This window comes from Mesocricetus auratus, unplaced genomic scaffold (genome assembly GCF_017639785.1).
Source record: "Mesocricetus auratus isolate SY011 unplaced genomic scaffold, BCM_Maur_2.0 Super-Scaffold_6731, whole genome shotgun sequence".
In the NCBI taxonomy this organism is placed as follows: domain Eukaryota; kingdom Metazoa; phylum Chordata; class Mammalia; order Rodentia; family Cricetidae; genus Mesocricetus; species Mesocricetus auratus.
In genome coordinates this window covers 1,131,531-1,149,156 of record NW_024429185.1, presented here as the reverse complement: position 1 = coordinate 1,149,156, position 17,626 = coordinate 1,131,531, and the positions used below count along the sequence as shown (strand labels likewise).

General features: G+C 49.2%; 1 protein-coding gene across 5 annotated transcripts in view; it reads left to right on the top strand.

The window, feature by feature from the left end:
* Positions 1-17,626, top strand: part of Gatad2a (GATA zinc finger domain containing 2A) — an 81,306-nt gene that overhangs the window by 28,493 nt on the left and 35,187 nt on the right. For 4 of the 5 annotated variants that reach the window (XM_040742040.1, XM_040742041.1, XM_040742039.1 and 1 more), the window contains one exon: positions 11,010-11,111. The gene's annotated coding sequence lies outside the window, so the exon portion shown is untranslated. Of the gene's footprint in view, positions 1-4,163; positions 4,320-11,009; positions 11,112-17,626 lie in introns of those variants that run through there. The other variant, XM_040742042.1, reaches the window with a different exon arrangement.

Sequence of the window (17,626 nt, the reverse complement as noted above, 5' to 3'; positions counted from 1 at the left end):
GAGGCTGCTTCTTGTTGGCAATGATGGGAGCTAGCTCCTGGTATGTTGTCTTGACTTAATGTAGAGTCTGGAAGGAGGCTGAACTGCTCGTGGGCACCAGTTGGGTGTGTTAAAAGTCATTTTTTATTGGGGGGGTGTGGAACCCAAAGCCTTGTGCATGCTAGGCAAGAGCATTACCACTGAATGGGATCCCACCTACCCCTTTTGAGCTGTTTTTTAAGTTCCGTTCAGAGGCTGGGGATAGAGCACTTATGTGGCACTTGTGAGCCCCGAGGTTCAACGTAACAAAAGAAAAAAATGTGGACATAGAAGAGTCTAAGCTACTGGTACGGTCCTGAGTGCAGCTCAGGCTTTTCATCTCCACACTGAAGTGACTGGGACAAAATGGGATTCTCTGAATGGAGCTGCTTAGCTGAGATGGATGTCAGGAACACAGATGTGACCAAGTGGCCCCAGTTCCTGCCCAGCTGACTTTTGGGCTGTTGGGCCACTGATTGAGCACTTACACAGGAGAGCCTGGTGTCTACCTGCACAGGATTGTGTGTGTGTGCTTCTGTCAGGGAACCAGAGGCAGATTGGTGCTCCCATGGCCCAGGCTTTGCCTGCCTGAATAAAAGGTGGGGGAAAGTGTCCGAGACAGGGTGGGCAGATTAGTGGTGCTTAACTGGAGTCAGAGATGAGGGCATTTTGTCTGTTTGCTTAACAACTGTTAGGAGTGTCTTCCAGGCTCTGCCTCTGTTGAGCCCTGGGACCCTGTGATAGGTAAGGTGGCCCTCTAGTACCCTAAGATAGGAAGGACAGTGGGAACCTGTTTGGGATGGCAGTTGAGTGGGGACTGGAGGGTAATACAGATCCTGAGATCGAGTCCTGGGCTTTAGGGGTACAGAGTTGGTAGTTAGGCAGAGGTGGAGGGACCTGAGTCCTGTGAGAGACTAGATGTGAGTGAGATAGCCCATAGCTCTGGGTGGCCCTTTTCTGCTTCATTGCCCTGAGTGGACATGTGGTGAGCCCATGCGACCATCTGCACCCTTGTGCACTCAGGGAGTAAGTCTGAGCATGTGCACATATGCAAGATTCCCCTCTGAAATATGGTACCCTAACAACTGTTGTAACGATTTTTGTGAATTGCTCATATGGTCTTGAGTTTTGGCTCTTCTGAGAGGTAAGGTGGGTGTTTCTTCAGGGTGCTGACTTACAGATGGGGGGGGGGGTGTATGTAGGAGACTTGAGTCAAAATGACTTAGCATGTAAGTGATCACCAGGTCCCTGTCAGGGTCCTGCTTGGAGGGGTGGGAGTGAGGCTGGACTGCCCTGTGCTCTGGTGACCACTTATCCTGAGAAATCCTCTGAGCACAGCTTTCTCCTCCTCTTCCTCCTCCTCCTCCCTCCCTCTTTCTCCCTTGAAGCAGGGTTTCCCTGTATAGTTCAGCCTGTCTTAAACTTTGTATTGTCCTGCCTCAGTTTCCTACTTCTCTGGCTTCATACATGCTTTGTGTGACCCTAATTGGCTCCTGTGAGCTTGGTGTGTGCATCTGTTGGAAATGAAGGTAAAGATGACTGTTGCTTCTGAACCAGCCTGGGGTTTGTCTGTAATGTCTTCAGACCCCTTCCCTCCGCTTGTAGGCTGGCTGGCAGGCAGGCATGCTCTCCGAAGTCAGTGTTTTTTGTCAGCAGATGCTGGTGGTTGTGGTGGCTGTTCTCCTGGGATTCATCACAGTTTTAAGAGAAAAGGTGAAGCCTGACCTGCAGCAGCCGGAGTCTGCCGGAGTCTGCCTGGAGGTCATGCAGGTGTGCACTGGGGGCTCTGGAAGGCTGGGAACTGGTTAAGTCAATATGTATATGTAGGAAAGGACCTTTAGTTCTGATACCCATGTCTTAGTATGGGAATGTTTTCCCAACTGTGGGACAGTCTACAAGTCTGATTATCCCTGGTACTGCCAGTGGTTCATATCTGTGACTTGTCCTGGGCTATGGAGAGCCTGGGGCTAGGGTTCCAACAGAGTCAGGAATAGAACTCAGCTCTCTCTCTCTCTACCATTGTCTTAAGCTGGGAGACCCTGGCAGTGGCTTTGACTTCATAGCTTCAGATTTCTTACCTGTCGAGTGGGCTGTCAAGGGAAGTAAGTCAAGGGAAGTACCACACAGGAAAGGCATCTATCAGTGAATGGGGCCTTGCATCTCCTGGGTGTGGTGGGGGCGATGCTGGCAGTTCTTGACTCTGGTGATGGGTTAAGTTGAAGTGGTCCTTTCCATCTTCCTGGCTGGTACCCTGGGCTTCTCCTGCTTGTGCTGTAAGGTGGTGCTGTCACAGGTGTGTCTCTAGGGAATTAGAGTGCTGTGGTGGGCCAGGCTTTCCTGGGCCTTTTTCTGCCGTGTATTCTGGAAGTGGCGGGGACTAGTTGGAGCTTGTCGGGTGTGACTAGGAAGCAGGCCCTAGGCCCCCTTTTGCACTGTGACATCCCTGTGCATGCTCGGTCCTGGAGGGTCCACCGATACAAGTAGCCCAATTTCGAAATCATATGCTGATTCCCACCCAGGAGCTCCTTGGAATAAAAGAGTTCTTGCAGATAGAAGGCAGTGATAGGTGCCAGAAGCCTGGGGCAGGGACAAGCACTAGGCATGACTTCACTTTTATACGTTCTGTAAACTATGATAGTGTTGGTGTTTTACTATTTGTTTTTCTTTTCATTACATGTGTGAGCATGGGAGGAATTCAGAAGTCATATTTTCAAGGAGTTGTGGGTCACGGAGATTGAACTCAGGTTGTCAAATTTGGCCGTGTTTGCTGAGCCCATGTAAACGTTTTTAATGCTGCTAAACTGTACACTTAGACACGGTTAAAATAAGCCTGACTTGGTTACCAGGTGAAGCAAGAAAACCCCCCATACTGTGGATTTGAGGCCAGTCTGGGCTATGGTATGAGACCCTACTCTGTCTCCAAAGCAGGGAAAGTTAAGAATTTTACCTTATGTGCATTTACTGCCTGAAAAAATGTGAACTCAGAAATAATCTGTAACTATGAGACCATGGATCAATCCTTCAGTATTAGCTTAGGAAGAGACTGCAGCATACATAGGAGGCCTGGCTTGTGTTAGCTACTAGGGTATTTTAAAAAATGCATATGGATCTAGAAGGTTCATTGTGACATCATCTCCGGTGCAGAGTGTTGGAGCATGGAAATTCTTGGGGTTTCTTTAGTTCCTGGAGGGGCAGGACCTGGATACGCTTCCTTCAGCTTGGTGGGGTGACTACCTAGAGTTCTTGAAACTACCGGGAAATATTGGGGAGTGTCTGAGGTCTCTCAGCTACCCTGCTTTGGGGGTGGAGGTCTCAGGTATTCATCCTTTTTTCTGTGGCTATTTGTCAGTGTGCCTGGTAGTTGGAAGTATGACACACATTGGTGTGATTTTTGCAGAGGGCAGCCAGGGCAAAGCTAACCCCACATTTCAGGCTGAGTCCTCAGTGACCTCAACAAGTGGCCCTTGAGCAGCACACACCAGCGGGACATCCTGTAATTCAGCTCTCTGCCCATAACAGCTCCCTGGAGGCAGTGTTAGCCTCCCACAGGGCCAAAACTTATTCTCCGGTTGCTCCCCTCTTCCATTGCCCCGTGTGTTTCTGATGACTGGCTATCAGTCTAGGTTCCCAGGTCCCCTCCTCCAGCAGCTTGTAGAACTCTGGGACACATTTCTCACCATTGTGGGTGTTGCAGTGTTGGAAAGGAGCTTTAGGACTCACCAGGCAGCCACTCTCCAGGAGGAACTTCCTGTGTCCTGTTGTCTGGAAGCTTCCAGAGCCCTGGGCCTGTAGGTGCTTCCAGAGCCTCGTGACAGGGGCGCAATTGTTGGCACTGTTGGTACTGGGGACCCACTAACCTCCAGCCCCTCTCTTTCCCTTCTCACCCAGGGACTGAGTGGGCAACTGACTTACCACTAGCCAGCATGTGAGTCTCCTCCATGACATGCGAACTTTGGAAGTCAATCCTAAGGACTTTGAGAGAGCTCTGTGCCAGGAAAGGGGTGGGAAAAAAAGGAGTTATCTGGCAGGGGTGGTGGGGCAGTTCCAGATTCCCGGCAGAGAAGCCATTTCCTCTTTTTCTCGTCACGCTTCCTTTAGGTATCTTTGACAAGCTTTTCACATACCAAGCATCTCAGTGTTGAGCACTTCAGACCTCTCTGAGGCCCGGAGACCCTGGGCTGCACACATTCATCATGCAGGTCTCTGCAGTTACCACTTGCTGCTTGGACGTTGGCAGGAGCATCCCCATCCAGATAGGATCGGAGACGTTTTGAGGAATGGCTTTAATCACAGTTGCCAAAGTAAGAAGTAGTGGTTTCCTGTGGAGGTCCTGCCTGGGGCTGGGGCTGCCACTTGGTCTGCAGCACAGTTCTGAGGGGACTCCAAGGGAGGGAGGTGGACTCTCAGAGGACTGTGGGTCATTGAGACCCACAGCTGGCCAGAAGCGCTTTTGAGCCTTCAGGAGGACCAGTAGGGAAGGAGGGTGTGATGAAGGTTCCTGCTTCCCGATCCATGAGAGGACATTTGTGGGTCCAGGGTGGGATACTATACCTGCACAGTAATAGGGATGGCTGCTGGTTAGGGTCTCTGTAGGTCCATTTCTAGCATTGTGTGTGTGTGTGGGGGGGGTATGGTGTGTGTACAGTATGCCAACCACCAACCAGTACTGAGACAGCGTTTTAGCAGTCACAGGGAGGAGGCTTTTCTAGATGCAAGGCTGGGCCTCTGGGACCTTCAGCTGTGAGAGAGGCTGAAGCAACAGCTGCTCTCTGGGAGGCCTAGGCTCCTTGCTGGGGACTGGGGCCCACATGGCAGCATCCTAGCCTTGGATTCTAAAGAAGGACAGAGTTAGTATTTATGACTGTTTTGCCTCAGGTGTGTGATGGAAACATTGTGGGTGCTGACAACATTGTAGGGGGGGCCAGGACATTGTCTCAACTGTGTTGCCACATTCCGATCTACCTGGCCTGGTTGGGGAAATGAGTGCTTGCTTTGGTGACAGGGGCATGCATCAGAAATGGTGAGAGGGAATGAGTGGGCTTCTTTGCATGGCGATGACATAGGCAAAGACTGAAGTGCAGACCGGCGGGCAGGTGGGTCTGAGGAGTTGGGGAAAGGCAGGCTTGCTGGGGTCGTGATGTGGTGTGTGAGTTTGTGCATGCACCAGCATATGGTGCTGTGGGGTAGGTGTGTGTGTGTGTGTCTGTCTGGCTGCCTGCCTGCCTGCCTGCCTGCCTGCCTGCCTGCCTGCAAGGGACATTAGGGAGCTTGTGTTGGCCCAGGAGAGAAGATCCATTCTTTATCAGAGCCTTTGTTGGGTAAGGGGAGGACAAGGTTAGCCAGCCTCAAGGAGCAAACTGGCTGCCAATCCAGTGGTGTGAGGACTTGCGATGCTGGGCAGGGACTCTATCATTCTCATCCTGAGTGCCAGCTAGGGTTGCCAGGGGCAGGGTGTAGGGCCATTTTCCCTACTGGCTCCTTTGCTCTCCTGCGACTGTCTCTAGTCTGCCTAGTCCAACCTGCCCCTGCTCCCTGGGGACATGGGTAATGAGGCTTTGTGCCATGGGGAAAGCAGGCTCTGCTCAGGTTCCCTGGGGTGCTCTGTGCTGTTGTGCATGGGGTCCTTCTGCCCTTTCCTGAGCAGCTCTGCAGTGCTCAGTGGTAGAGGAAGTGAGGCCTCCTCATTACCATTTGAGACAGTATTTTTGGTTTTATTGTCATGTGTCACTATGCTCAGCTCTGTCATTGTAGGCAGACTCGGCCAGAGGGAGCATTGGTTGTGGCTGTGTCCCAGGAAAACTATTTGCTTGAATGTGGGTAGCAGGCAATAGGGTGCCAACCCCCAATTTGGAAACTTGAATGTGGACTGGAGCAGGACTCAGTTGATGGAGAGCACATATGTAAGTGTATATTGCCAGTACTCTGGAGGCAGGGGCAGCTGGAGCTCTGACTTCAAGTCCATGCGTGGATGCTATATTAAGAATTGTGTAGCCAGGCCTGGTGGCACATGTCTTTAATCTTTAATCTTTAATCAGCACGTTGGAAGCAGAGGCAGGTGGATTTCGAGTTCAAGGCTACCTTGGTCTACAGAACAAGTTCCAAGACAGCAAGTACTATACAGAGAAACCCTGTCTCAAAAAACAAAGCAAAACAAAAAAGGAATTATGATTCTGTCTAGCTGGATTTGGTGGCATATATTTTAATCCTAGCTCTTGAGAGGCCGTGGCAGGCTGCTCTGAGTTCCAGGAGAGCCCAGACTATATAGTGAGTTCTAGGACATAACACAGTGAGGGAGGGAAGGAGAGGGGGAGAGAGAGGGGTGTGTGTGTGTCTGTCTTGTCTCAGAAAAAAAAGGAAGACTAACTTTTTGGCTCAAGCTAATCCTTCTCCACCTGCCAGCACCATGGTGCCTCCTTCGGTGTTCCACACCTTGGCTTCTCCCTCTCTGGTGTTAAGAGCTCTATTTGATTATGGTGTGCGGTTGTTAGGAACATTAGCACAGAGAGTCCAGGTGAGCTTTGTGAAGATGCTTGGTTTGTGCATGGCAGCGGTCTTGGAGGGGCAGATACAGGAGCAATGAGAAGTGTGGGTTCTTGGGTCTGTCAGGATAACACGGAGGCCAAGGTGGCAAATATTGGGGTACAGACTGCTGAGGTGTCAGTGAGGTCAGGTGGTAGGCAGAGAGTAGAGGGGTATACTCATCCAGACCCAAGAGTGTAGTTCAGCCAGCCCTTTCCTGTTGAGTGCCAGTGCCTGTAGAGACACCTCCTGTGTTGGCCACGAATGATCTCCAGACAGACCCGGGGGTTCTTCTGCCTTGTCTTGGAGTTAAAAGGGAACATCCTCCAGGCTTTGCCCCAAAGGATCAAATGACAATAAGAGATGGAGATGGGACATCCCCAGTGCCATGGCTTGATGTCATGTGCATGACCATGGCTCCTAGGCTGTCTTCCTGTCCACTGCAGTTTTTCTTCAATTAGGACATGCAGTCAGGGTGGGTTATTGGAGGTGTGTGTGTCGGGGGAGGAGGACCCAGGTGCAGTGTTAAAGCCAAACCATAATGATTTATCAGGGGAGGTGAATAGTCTCCCTTGAGCTGGTAATTGTGCACTTAAGGGTTACTTAATATTGTTTTAAATGTATGGGTTTGACATAAAAACAGCAAAGCTTTCTGAACTCAGCTAGTGAGGTGCATGATTCTCTTTAGTTTCAAGAAGTGCTCCTTGTTGTGGGAGTGGTAAGTGGGCTCTGCTGGGTCTGTACTCAGTCCTTGTGAGATTCACCTTGATTGACTGGAGGGGCTGCATCCTAGGTTCCCCAGACTGGCTCTTTCTCCATCCCAGCTAGATGTTCTAGGTTTCTGAACTGAAGCCAGGCAGCGTCTGACTGCACAGCCTCCCTATTGGGTGGGGGTGGAGCAAGGGTACCTTCTTGGAAAACCCCTGAGCATAGTAGGTAGGCAGGGAACCACTGGATACAGTGGTAGCAGCAGCAGCTGATGAGTCCAAACACCTCCAGAACAGGAAGTCCTGGAATGTGGGGTAAGTATTTATTAGGTTTTTAAGTGTCACCGTGGCCTGGTAGTTATGTTTAAGGTCTTCTTCAATTTAGAATGGAAATTAGAGAATTGGTGTTTGTTTTTATTATTTTAGAGCTAGTATATGGTTTGGTTGCCTTGCCCATCAGTGGATATGATGCCACTGGAGGTGCATCATATCCATCTTTCTTTTGGTGTTTTTTAAAATTTCTTTCATTCATTCATTCATTCATTCATTCATTCATTCATTCGAGACAGGGTTTCTCTGTATAACAGCCTTGGCTGTCCTGGAACTCACTCTGTGGACCAGGCTGAACTGGGACTCAGATCTGCTTGCTTCTGCCTCCTGAGCGCTGGGATCAAAGGTGTCGCCACCACCTGGCAGCACACCTGCCTCTTGATGACCTGGACTTGAGATCCCATCCTTGCAGGGTTTGTTTCATATATGAAATGTCCATGGTGGGAGGGTGCTTGGTGTAGAAGGCGGGGACAGAAGGCCAAAAATGAGGTTCATTTGAGCGGCTCACAGGTCTGGCCTTCGGGATTTGGAGATGATGACCTTCATGCTAACTGTTACACTGATGGATGTGTGAGTGTGCGTGCAGGCATGTACACTCGTGTAGGTCAGCTTGTGCGAATCCAGTTCCCTTCTGCCACTTGGCTCTCAGGTATTGAACTCAGGTTGCTTGGTGGTCAGCACCTTACCTGCTGGAGCCATCTTGCTGGTCCAGATGTTCAGAAACACTGTGCATCTTAGAGACAGTGGCTGAAATCCCACACTGAAAATTTAATGTCATAACTAGCAGAATTGAGCTAGGGAAAGTAGCGTATACCTCTGATAACAACTGACAGAGGCATGAGGATGGCCTTGAGTTTAATGCTAGCTTGGAGCTATACAGAGATATTTCTAGGTTAACTCTGGAAGTCAGGTGGTCCTCCTGTCTGTCCCATTTTGAGACTGTGAGAGTGTGCCGCTGTGTCTAGATTTGAGACTGAGTGTGTGCCACTGTGTTTAGATTTGAGACTGTGAGTGTGCCTCTGTGCCTAGCTTCTCCATAGGGTGTGAATCTTTACACTTGTGTGGCAAGTGCCTTGTGCCACAGCCACGTGCCCGTGGAGGTTTCTAATGGCGAATGCATTATATGTGTAGGTAAGTTGGGAAAAGAGTTTGTACCTTCTTGCCAAGATAAGGGCACTTGTTTTATTTACTTTTGTGATATTGGAGATAGAACCCAGGCCTGGTGCATGCCAGGCAAGCTTTCTGCCAGAGCTACACCCTAGCTCTGCTGCAGTTGTTTGTTTGTTTATTTATTTATGAGTCAGAAATCTGTCTTGCCCTAGAGTTGAGCCATATTCTTGCTGCAGTTTCTTTTTTTCTTGTACATCATGTTTATTATCCTGTCCCCCCCCCCCGGAGACAGGGTTTCTCTGTATTGTTTTGGAGCCTGTCCTGGAACTCGCTCGGTAGACCAGGCTTGGTCTCGAACTCACAGAGATCCCCTGCCTCTGCCTCGCGAATACTGGGATTAAAGGCGTGTGCCACCAATGCCGGGCTATCATCCTGTTTTACAAACAGATTCTGTTGTGGCCTTAACTTCTGACTGATTCATGTGACTTTGTACACTGGTGGCCCCATGACTCACTGTGGTGAGGGTCCTACTAAATTAGACAATCTACAGATCAAGAACATTCAAGTAGGGGGTTGGCAAGGTAGCTCAGCCAGAAAGTGTTTACCACCACCTGACTATTTAACCTAAATTTGACCCCTAGAACCTATGTGGTAGAAGGCAAGAGGCAGCCCGGACCTGTATATGTCGTTTCCCCGCTTTCCCCCTGGGGGTGGGACTGTAAGGTGGAGGTGTGGGCAGTGTCACCGACTGGGGAGACATGATCAGGCTATGTATTGCTAGCCTGGAAACAAATTGACACTCAGAAAGGTGGCTTCTTCACAATCTATTGCTTTTGTTCCATTGTAAAGTTGAAGTCCTCACAGGGTGGGGTCTGTCTGTGCTGGCCTTGATCCTGCAGAGAAAGGTGCTTGGTCAGCTATGCTAGGGCTTCCTATCCCTGGCAGAGAGACACGTGAGGGTTAACAGCATTTGTTGGATTTCTAGCCTGAACTGAGCCAAAAAGTCAGGCCGTGGTAGTGTCTGTGGCAAGGAACTTACATGGGGCGGGCCTTGTGTTCCTTGATATGCAGAGGTCTCTGTGTATTTTCTCCTGTCTTCACTAGGTGAGTTTTCCTAGAGTGAACCACAAATTACTGGGTCAAGATTAGGAATAAAGGTTTTTCTGGGTGATGGTGGTGGCAGAGGCAGAGGCAGGCAAATGCTGGGATTAAAGGCAAGCTTTTTAATCTCAGCTCTTAAGCAGAGACAGGCAGATCTGTCTCTAAGTTCTAGGTCAGCCAGAGTTACATGGTTGAGTTCGTGTCTTACAAACCCAAAAACTAACTAAATAGAGGTTCCTTTTTGTAAAATTGTGTTTGAGTGTTTTACCTCTATGTATGTGTACCGTGTCTGTGCCTGGTGCCCAAGAAGGCTAGAAGTAGGTGTTGTATCCCCAGAACTGGGGTTACAGAAGGTTGTGAGTTGCCATGTGGGTTCTAGGAACCTAACCCTGGTTGGTCCTCTACAAGAGTAGCCAGTGCTTTTAACTGTTGATTCATTTCTTAAAAACAGACAGAGAGACAGACAGTCATACCAAATTGGTTTCTTATTAGAAATCATTGTCAGTTGTGTGGGCACAGCAAAGAGAGAACAGAGGTGGTGTGGATGCTGGGCAAGCCACATGCATAAAACCCTGAGAGTGGGCTCTCCTGACACCATGGACTCTGGTCTGTCCTCAGCCACTCTGCTGGGATCTTGGACTTTAGCTGCTTGTCTCATCTGCACGCAGGCAGTCTCTTCTTCCCTGGGCACTTCCTCAGGGACAAGCCTATATATACATCTTCAGTGGTGGGGGTTCACAGAGAGGACCTGGCTGATCTGGGCACTGGGCTGCTTTCCTGAGCACCAGACACACCAGGTGTCCCTTTCGTAAGGTGGGGTCTGCCCTAAGGCCATCCCCACTATACTGTTCTGTGACTCCTGGGTTGCTGTGAGGATAGACTCCTTGAGTCATTTACCATGTTGATGTTCTGGGTGTTGGTGGGAACAACCTGTTGTCATGCTTTTGAGAGCTTCAAAGACAGGTCTGCAATGTTGTTCACAGTTTACTTTCCTCCATGTCTGCTAGGCCTTAGAAATTGATTTCCTTGTCTGGCCTCTGTTGTGAAAGGCAGCAATGATATATTTCACTCTTCCTGTGATTGGAGGCCTTCTCTTTGCTTGTGGGTGCTTGAGACAGAACCCTGGCCTTCCTCAAATTTGGCAGACTCTCCCACTGAGCCCCGCCCCTTCACTGGATTTCCAGCCCTTCTTTAAAACTCTGTGTTTTCTGTCTTTTGGTTTAGGTTGGCCTGCACATTGAGCCAGCACATCCACACAAGTTGCCTTTTGACAGAGCTGTGGCCATGGCTGCATAGTAGGCCCAGCGTCCGGGACCGTGAGACCAGGTGAGTGCTGGGGATTCGTGTCTGTGGGATGGAAAACTGACCCAGGCAGCCTTCACACGCCTAATGGAGGCCTGCCTGGAAAGAGAGAAGGAAGAAGGCATAACTGGGATCAGGTGAAGACACCACGTTATTAGTCACTGCTCAAAGACCCGAAGAAGGGGACCAGAAGCTAACCTTTGACCTCCATCTGTGTTGTCTCCTAAATGGGTTTTGATCCCACCCCCCTTTTGGTTTTTTGAGACTGGGCTTCTCTATAGCTTTCTCTGTAGATCTGGCTGGCCTCAAACTCACAGAGATATGCTTGTCTCTGCCTCCTTAGTGCTGGGACTGAGGTGTGTACCACCACTGCCTGGCTGCTGGAGTTGTTCTTCAGTCACTGCCCAGCACTTCTGTGGAAACTTCTGCTTTGTAGAACACAAAAGGGCTGGAGCTCGGCATTTCTGTTACCATCAGGACCTGGCAGTGACACTTTGGCTCAAGGCCATGTACCTGTAAAAGAAAGAATTGAATGGTACCCTAGAAGTAGGACAAGCTTCAAAACCTCCTAGGCTTCATACTGTGGCATGCAGCTCAAAATAGGCAGGTGCCTTGTCAATGGCTCATCTCCACCCGATGGCATCTGGTTGGCTGTGTGAGACTCAGTTGTTCTGATGCCCCCTGCTATGGTGGACACAGGCTGTGACGGTGTTAGGGTTAGAGGCTTGCTTTATTTTTAATTTTTTTTCTTAGGTTAATTCATGTGTGTGAGTATTATGCCTGCATTGTCTGTGTAACAGTTGTATGTCTGGTACCTGAGGAGGTCAGAGGAGGCATCAGGTCCCTGGAAACTGGAGTTAAGGATGGCTGTGAACCACCATGTGGGTGTTGAGATTTGAACCTGGGCCCACTGCAAAAGCAGAAAGTGCGCTTAACCTTTGAGCCATTTCTCCAACCCCATATATAGTTTTTTGAACAGGGTGTCACCATATAGTCCAGGCTAGCCTTGAACTCACCTTCATCTTTTGCCTCAGACTCCCAAGTGCTCAGATTACAAGTGTGTACCACTAGCTCTGCCTTGTTTCTTGAGCGAATATTTTATTTTGTAGCCCCAGATGAACTAACTCCTGCCTCCTCTAAGTTTATATTTTCTGGGTTACATCCTGCTTTAATAGTAGGCCACACTTTTATTGCAGCTGGGACCTCTTTTGATTCCCAGTTGTTAGTGTACTAGGCAACTCTTGCACCTTACCAAGGTGTACACAGACCACACGTGCACCCTGGCAAGTCTTTCTGCTTGCTCAGATTCATGGACAAGGTGTTTGTCCCTGAATCTCTCTTGCTGGGGGGTTTAGTTTGAGCTGGATATTACAGATTCTAAGTAAGGAGTGGCTTTAGAAAAGCATATGCTAGCTTGAGTACTCAGGGGCAAAGACAGGCAGATCTGTTAGTTCTAGGCCAACCTGGTGTACAGAGCAAGTTCCAGAACAGTCAGGGCTACACAGAGAAAACCCTCAGCCTAAAGAAGGAAAAGCATGTGCTTTCCAGAGAAAGTAGTGCAGACAGTGCCCTAGGTCACAGCTTGGTCAGCATTGTCTTCTTGCTAAGAATTGTGTATGTGGCAGAGTCCCTGAGATGTCTTTGCTGGAAAATACCCACCTGTGGGCTCTGGCTGTTCCATCATAGACCACTGTATGTTTACCCTAGAACCATCTTCCAAAACTATCCTGTGGGTGATGGGAAAAGATTGTGACATGGGAGCTTGTTCCTATGCCAGCACTGGGGTGAAGGAGGTGGGGACAAAATTAGGGGAAAGGAGTAGATGACACAACACTGTCTGGAGCTTCCCTTGGATGTGAGCTCCTGGACTCTGTCATCTTTAGTCCTATAGAAAGCTCAGCATGAATCCATTTTCCTAAGGAAAGGTGTGTGTGCATTTACTTTTTTTTTTTTTTTTTTTTTTAACGAGACAGGGTTTCTCTGTATTGTTTTGGAGGCTGTCGGTCCAGCCCGGCCTCAAACTCACAGAGATCCGCCTGCCTCTGCCTCCCGAGTGCTGGGATTAAAGGCGTGCGCCACCACCGCCTGGCTTCAAGTTTTTAGTTTTAGGGTAAAAATGTGTGCATTTTTTTCCCCTATGAGAAACTGTAGAAGAAACAGATGTCTCTAAGGACCAAAAGAGAAGGGCAGAATTTGAATCAAACTTGATCACTGAACATGGCGGTTGTGTTAGAAGGGCCCACACGAGCACCTCAGTGGCGTGGGCGGTTCCCAGGGTTAGGTGTGGCAGTAGAGTGCTAGCCTAGTGAGACCTGGCTTCATCCCTAGTACCACATAAAGGAGAGACAGCTCATGGGGAAGCCAGGGGCCAGTCACCTCCTTGGAAGACTGAAGCAGGAGGACCATTGGGCCTGGGAGTCTAGGCCAGGCTGGGCAGCAAAGTGAGACCCTGCTTCTAAGTAAATTAAAAATGTGAAGTCTTCAAGCTCATATTTGTGCTTAAAGAAAAAGAAGCTGATCAGTCCCTGGTTCCCTTTAGAGGATGTTTGGGAGCCAGTGCGGGTCTCACATGTGAAGGAGACGATGGTAGATCTGTACCCTGCTTCTCTAGACTGAACTTGATAGCACCAGGATGCAAGGGGAGGCCCATCAGTGGACCACAGAACCTGTGGGCTGGTTCTTGTGTAGACCTGACTAGTCTCTTGGCCATGGACATGTCATCATGGCATTACTACTACTATGGGGTATGCATTTAGGGTCAGCAAAATGGCTCAGGTAAAAATACTTCACCCCAAGTCTGGGGTCTATGGGTAAGAAGTCTTCATCCTGAGCCCAGGGTCTTACACCCCTCCCCTGACCCCCAGTCTCATAGTGGCTGTGAACTCCTGAACCTATGCCTCAGCCTCAAGCTGGACTTTGGCTGAGTATATTGTGAGTATCTTCAGTGCTTTTCAGAATTAATTAATTCTTTGATTTTTAAAATTGTTAGTGATGAGAAGGCTACTTCTCAAAAATACATAGTATAAAATGGTAGGAGTGTGTTTAGGACTATTTCATACATTGTTGGAACTCAGTTCTAATCCCAAGCCAAAAATTTATTTAATGATTTTTATAAAATTCAAGCTTGCAGTTAAAATATCAGGATTGTTTTGTTTTCTTTTAAGCCAGAGTCCCATTAAGTAATGTTAGCTGGCCTAGAACTCAACTGTGTAGTTCAGGCTGGCCTCAAACTCCAGGTCTACCTATCTTCTCTACAGTGCTGGGATCAAAAGGTGTGCGTTACCACATCCAACCCCTCCCTCCCTCCCTCCCTCCCTCCCTCCCTCCCTCCCTCCCTCCCTCCCTCCCTCCCTCCCTCCCTCCCTCCCTTTTTCTTTCTTTCCTTTCTTGAAAAATGCCCCTAATAGACTTGCTTATAGGCCAGTCTGATAGAGGCCCTGCCACCACGTCACCCCCCCCTTGGTTTTTCAAGATAGGGTTTCTCTGTGTAGACCAGGCCACCCTCAAACTGGGAGATCCTCCTGCCTCTGCCTCCCGAGTGCTGGGATTAAAGGAGTGCGCCACCACCACCCGGCTAAGTTTTTATTTTTGTACACGTGTGTGCCCACACATGCTGTGTGGGTGCGAGCTCAAGGTCAGAAGAGGGCAGCTCCCAGAGCTTGTTGGCAGGCCTTGTGAGCTGTTAGTCACTTGCAGGACTGCAAGAAATAACTATCCAGGTGTTCTCCCCTTTTCTGGATTGACATGTCATTTTGTTTTTCGTTATTGTGGGGGGCAGCTATGAACACAGACACTCTAAGCAAGCTCCGTTGACTATCCATAGCCATAAGAGATTTCCTGTGTCAGTAAGATGTTCTGGATACCCCAGGCTCTCTCAAAGAGACTTTGTTTCACTGTTTTTTTTTTTTTTTTCTTCCGTAATTTGGGTTTTTGAGACCGTTTCTCTGTGTAGCTGTCTTGGAACTCACTCTGTAGACCAGGGTGGACTTGAACGTTGAGGTTTGCTTGCCTCTGCGTCCCAAGCTGGCTGGTAGAAGTCTTTGATGCACACCCTTTTAATTGATACAGACTAAATTATCTGTTAGTGTGTAAATGTTTGTATATCTGCATGCATGCTTATGTGTGCCTAGAGGCCAGAGGATCGATGGGTGCTCAGTGTCCCTTAGGTGCTATTCACCTTGTTTGCTGATAAAAGATCTTCACTGGCCAAGCAGTTAGCTGCACTCATGCCATCGTCTTAGCTTTTCAACAGGGCTTTATGGGAGAAGCAAGACCAGCGCTTCTCCCTAGCCTCAGGCTGCCTTTTTTTGCTGTTGATAGTTTTTGTGCTCCCCCATCCCCCCAGGATTTCTTTGAGTAGCCTGACTGTCGTAGAGCTTGCTCTGTAGACCTGGCTGGCCTTGAGCTCAAGAGATCTGTCTGCCTCTGCCTCCCAAGTGCTAGGATTATTGGCGTGTACCGCCTCCACACTGTCCTGTCCTGTTGATAGTTTTTGGTGAGATATGTGAGAACTTATTGCCAACTCCAACGATAGGAAGTTTCACTCTTGGTTTCTTTTGAAGATATAGGTCTTTAATTCATTTTGAGTGGTTTCTGTTTATTTTGTGTTTTGATGGGTTTTTGAGACAGGGTTTCTCTGTAGCCCAGGCTGCCCTCCAACTCACTCTGGAGCAGACTGGCTTCAGACTCAGATTTACCTATCTCTGTCCCATGTGCTGGATTAAAGGTGTGCACCACCACACCTAGCTGTTTCTTTTTTCTTTATTGTAATAGTGTCTCAATATTTCTAGCCCAGGCTATATTTGAACACACAGCAGTCTTCCTTTTTTCAGATTCCCGTGTGCTGGAAATTCCTATGTGGTACTATGCCTGGCTTGATTTACCATTTCTAGATGCCTTGCTCTGCTGTTCAGGCTGCTTGTGGAGAACTGGACTGCAACAGTGTTGCATGGACTGCTGGCTTCTGTGGGTTTTCAATCATTATCTTCTTTCTTGGCATGAAGACTCTGGCTTAGTTTACAGGACAGGAGTGAGGGAAAGAAGCCTGCCTCTTGTTCTCTAGTTTGTTTAGCAAATGTGTGTCCATCTAGTGCCCCTCTTGTGCTGAGCATTGTTCCTACACTGGTCCCTGGTGACAAGGAGGTCTCTCCTGTCCTTGGAAGAGGAGTGGGAGTGTATGAACATGAGCAAATCGACGGGACCCTCAGGTGTCAGCTGAGATCGAGAGCCCTGTGGGCAGGAAGCAGGTGTGCAGGGCTAGCCTTCCATTGAGATACTGGGGTGTGGGGCATGGTGGAGAGGCAGCTGCCTCTGCCTCCAGAGTACTGGGATCGAAGAAGTGTGCCACCACCTTCTGATTGAAGATACATTTCATGTGGCAGCTCAGCTCTGTGGGCTGGAGGTGGCTGCTCACAGGCAGGAAAGTAGTGAGGGCTCTGATCTGATTGCTCTTTGTCATGGACTTTAGAACTTCCTTTTTCTTAGAAGTAGACTTCATAACCTCCATCCCTACCTGGACCTTCTTCAGGGAAGAGCTGCATGCAGTCGGCAGCATGGGTGAAAGGGCAGGCTGGGCTCTGCAGGAGTGTTGTCCTGCCTGTAATGGCTGTGGACCATTTCCTGGTGCTAGCCATCTCAAGCTAAAGTGATGCCTATGGCCTCCTAGTGACACCTCAAATCCAGACCTTGGGTCACCACTCAGCCCTCCGTTTTACCTCACTCACACGACTGTGCTGGGCAGTGCATTCATCTCTCTGGACTGCAGGCTGGCACAGGGCACAGCTTGAGGTTGGGGGCCCATGTAGGGCCACACCTAGCCTGACCACAGATATACATACTGGGAGACTAAGGCCTCTTGAGATGCCGCATGTGCTATGTTGCATACTAGTGAGTATTGGGAGTGCATACTTGCATGTTTGTCCATGTTGAGCATGCTGGTCTGTGTTGCTGACTGGGCTCTTAGGAGCTGAGGGTGTAGAAGTATCTGTTCCCATCTGTTTATTGTCTGCTGTTTTTCCTGTGGGGTCTGATGCTCTTTAGTCAGGCATCTTGTCTTGGGACCCTATTCCTTTCCTTGCCACTTGTGGTGTCTAGATGTAGCCAAGTGATCCTTGGTCAGGTTTCCGGAGCCTTTATATCGTCATTGGAGGCTGACAGGTAGCTTTGGAAGCACACCCAGCCTATCTCACAGGACAGAAGCTCCTGTGGGTCACATCTTGTTCTTTTAAGAATCTGTCTCCCAGTGCCTACATTGTCTTCACACACTGAACCAGGTGCCTCACTAGGTTTGGAGTGGTGTGCTGTCATGCAGCCAGGTAGGTGTGAGTTCTGAGGAGGGCAGCAGAGCTGACTGTACCCAGTATAGATTTTCAGTGCCCAGTGACTGACTTCTTTCTGGGACCTTCTTGGGAATGGAAGCCAGGGTGGCTCCTCATCCTTCTGGACACTCCCCCTCCCCCATACCTGATAAACCATCATCTTAGGGTTTCACTGGTGCACGTGGGCCCTCCCTAAGCTTTAGATGCCCTGGAGACCTGTCC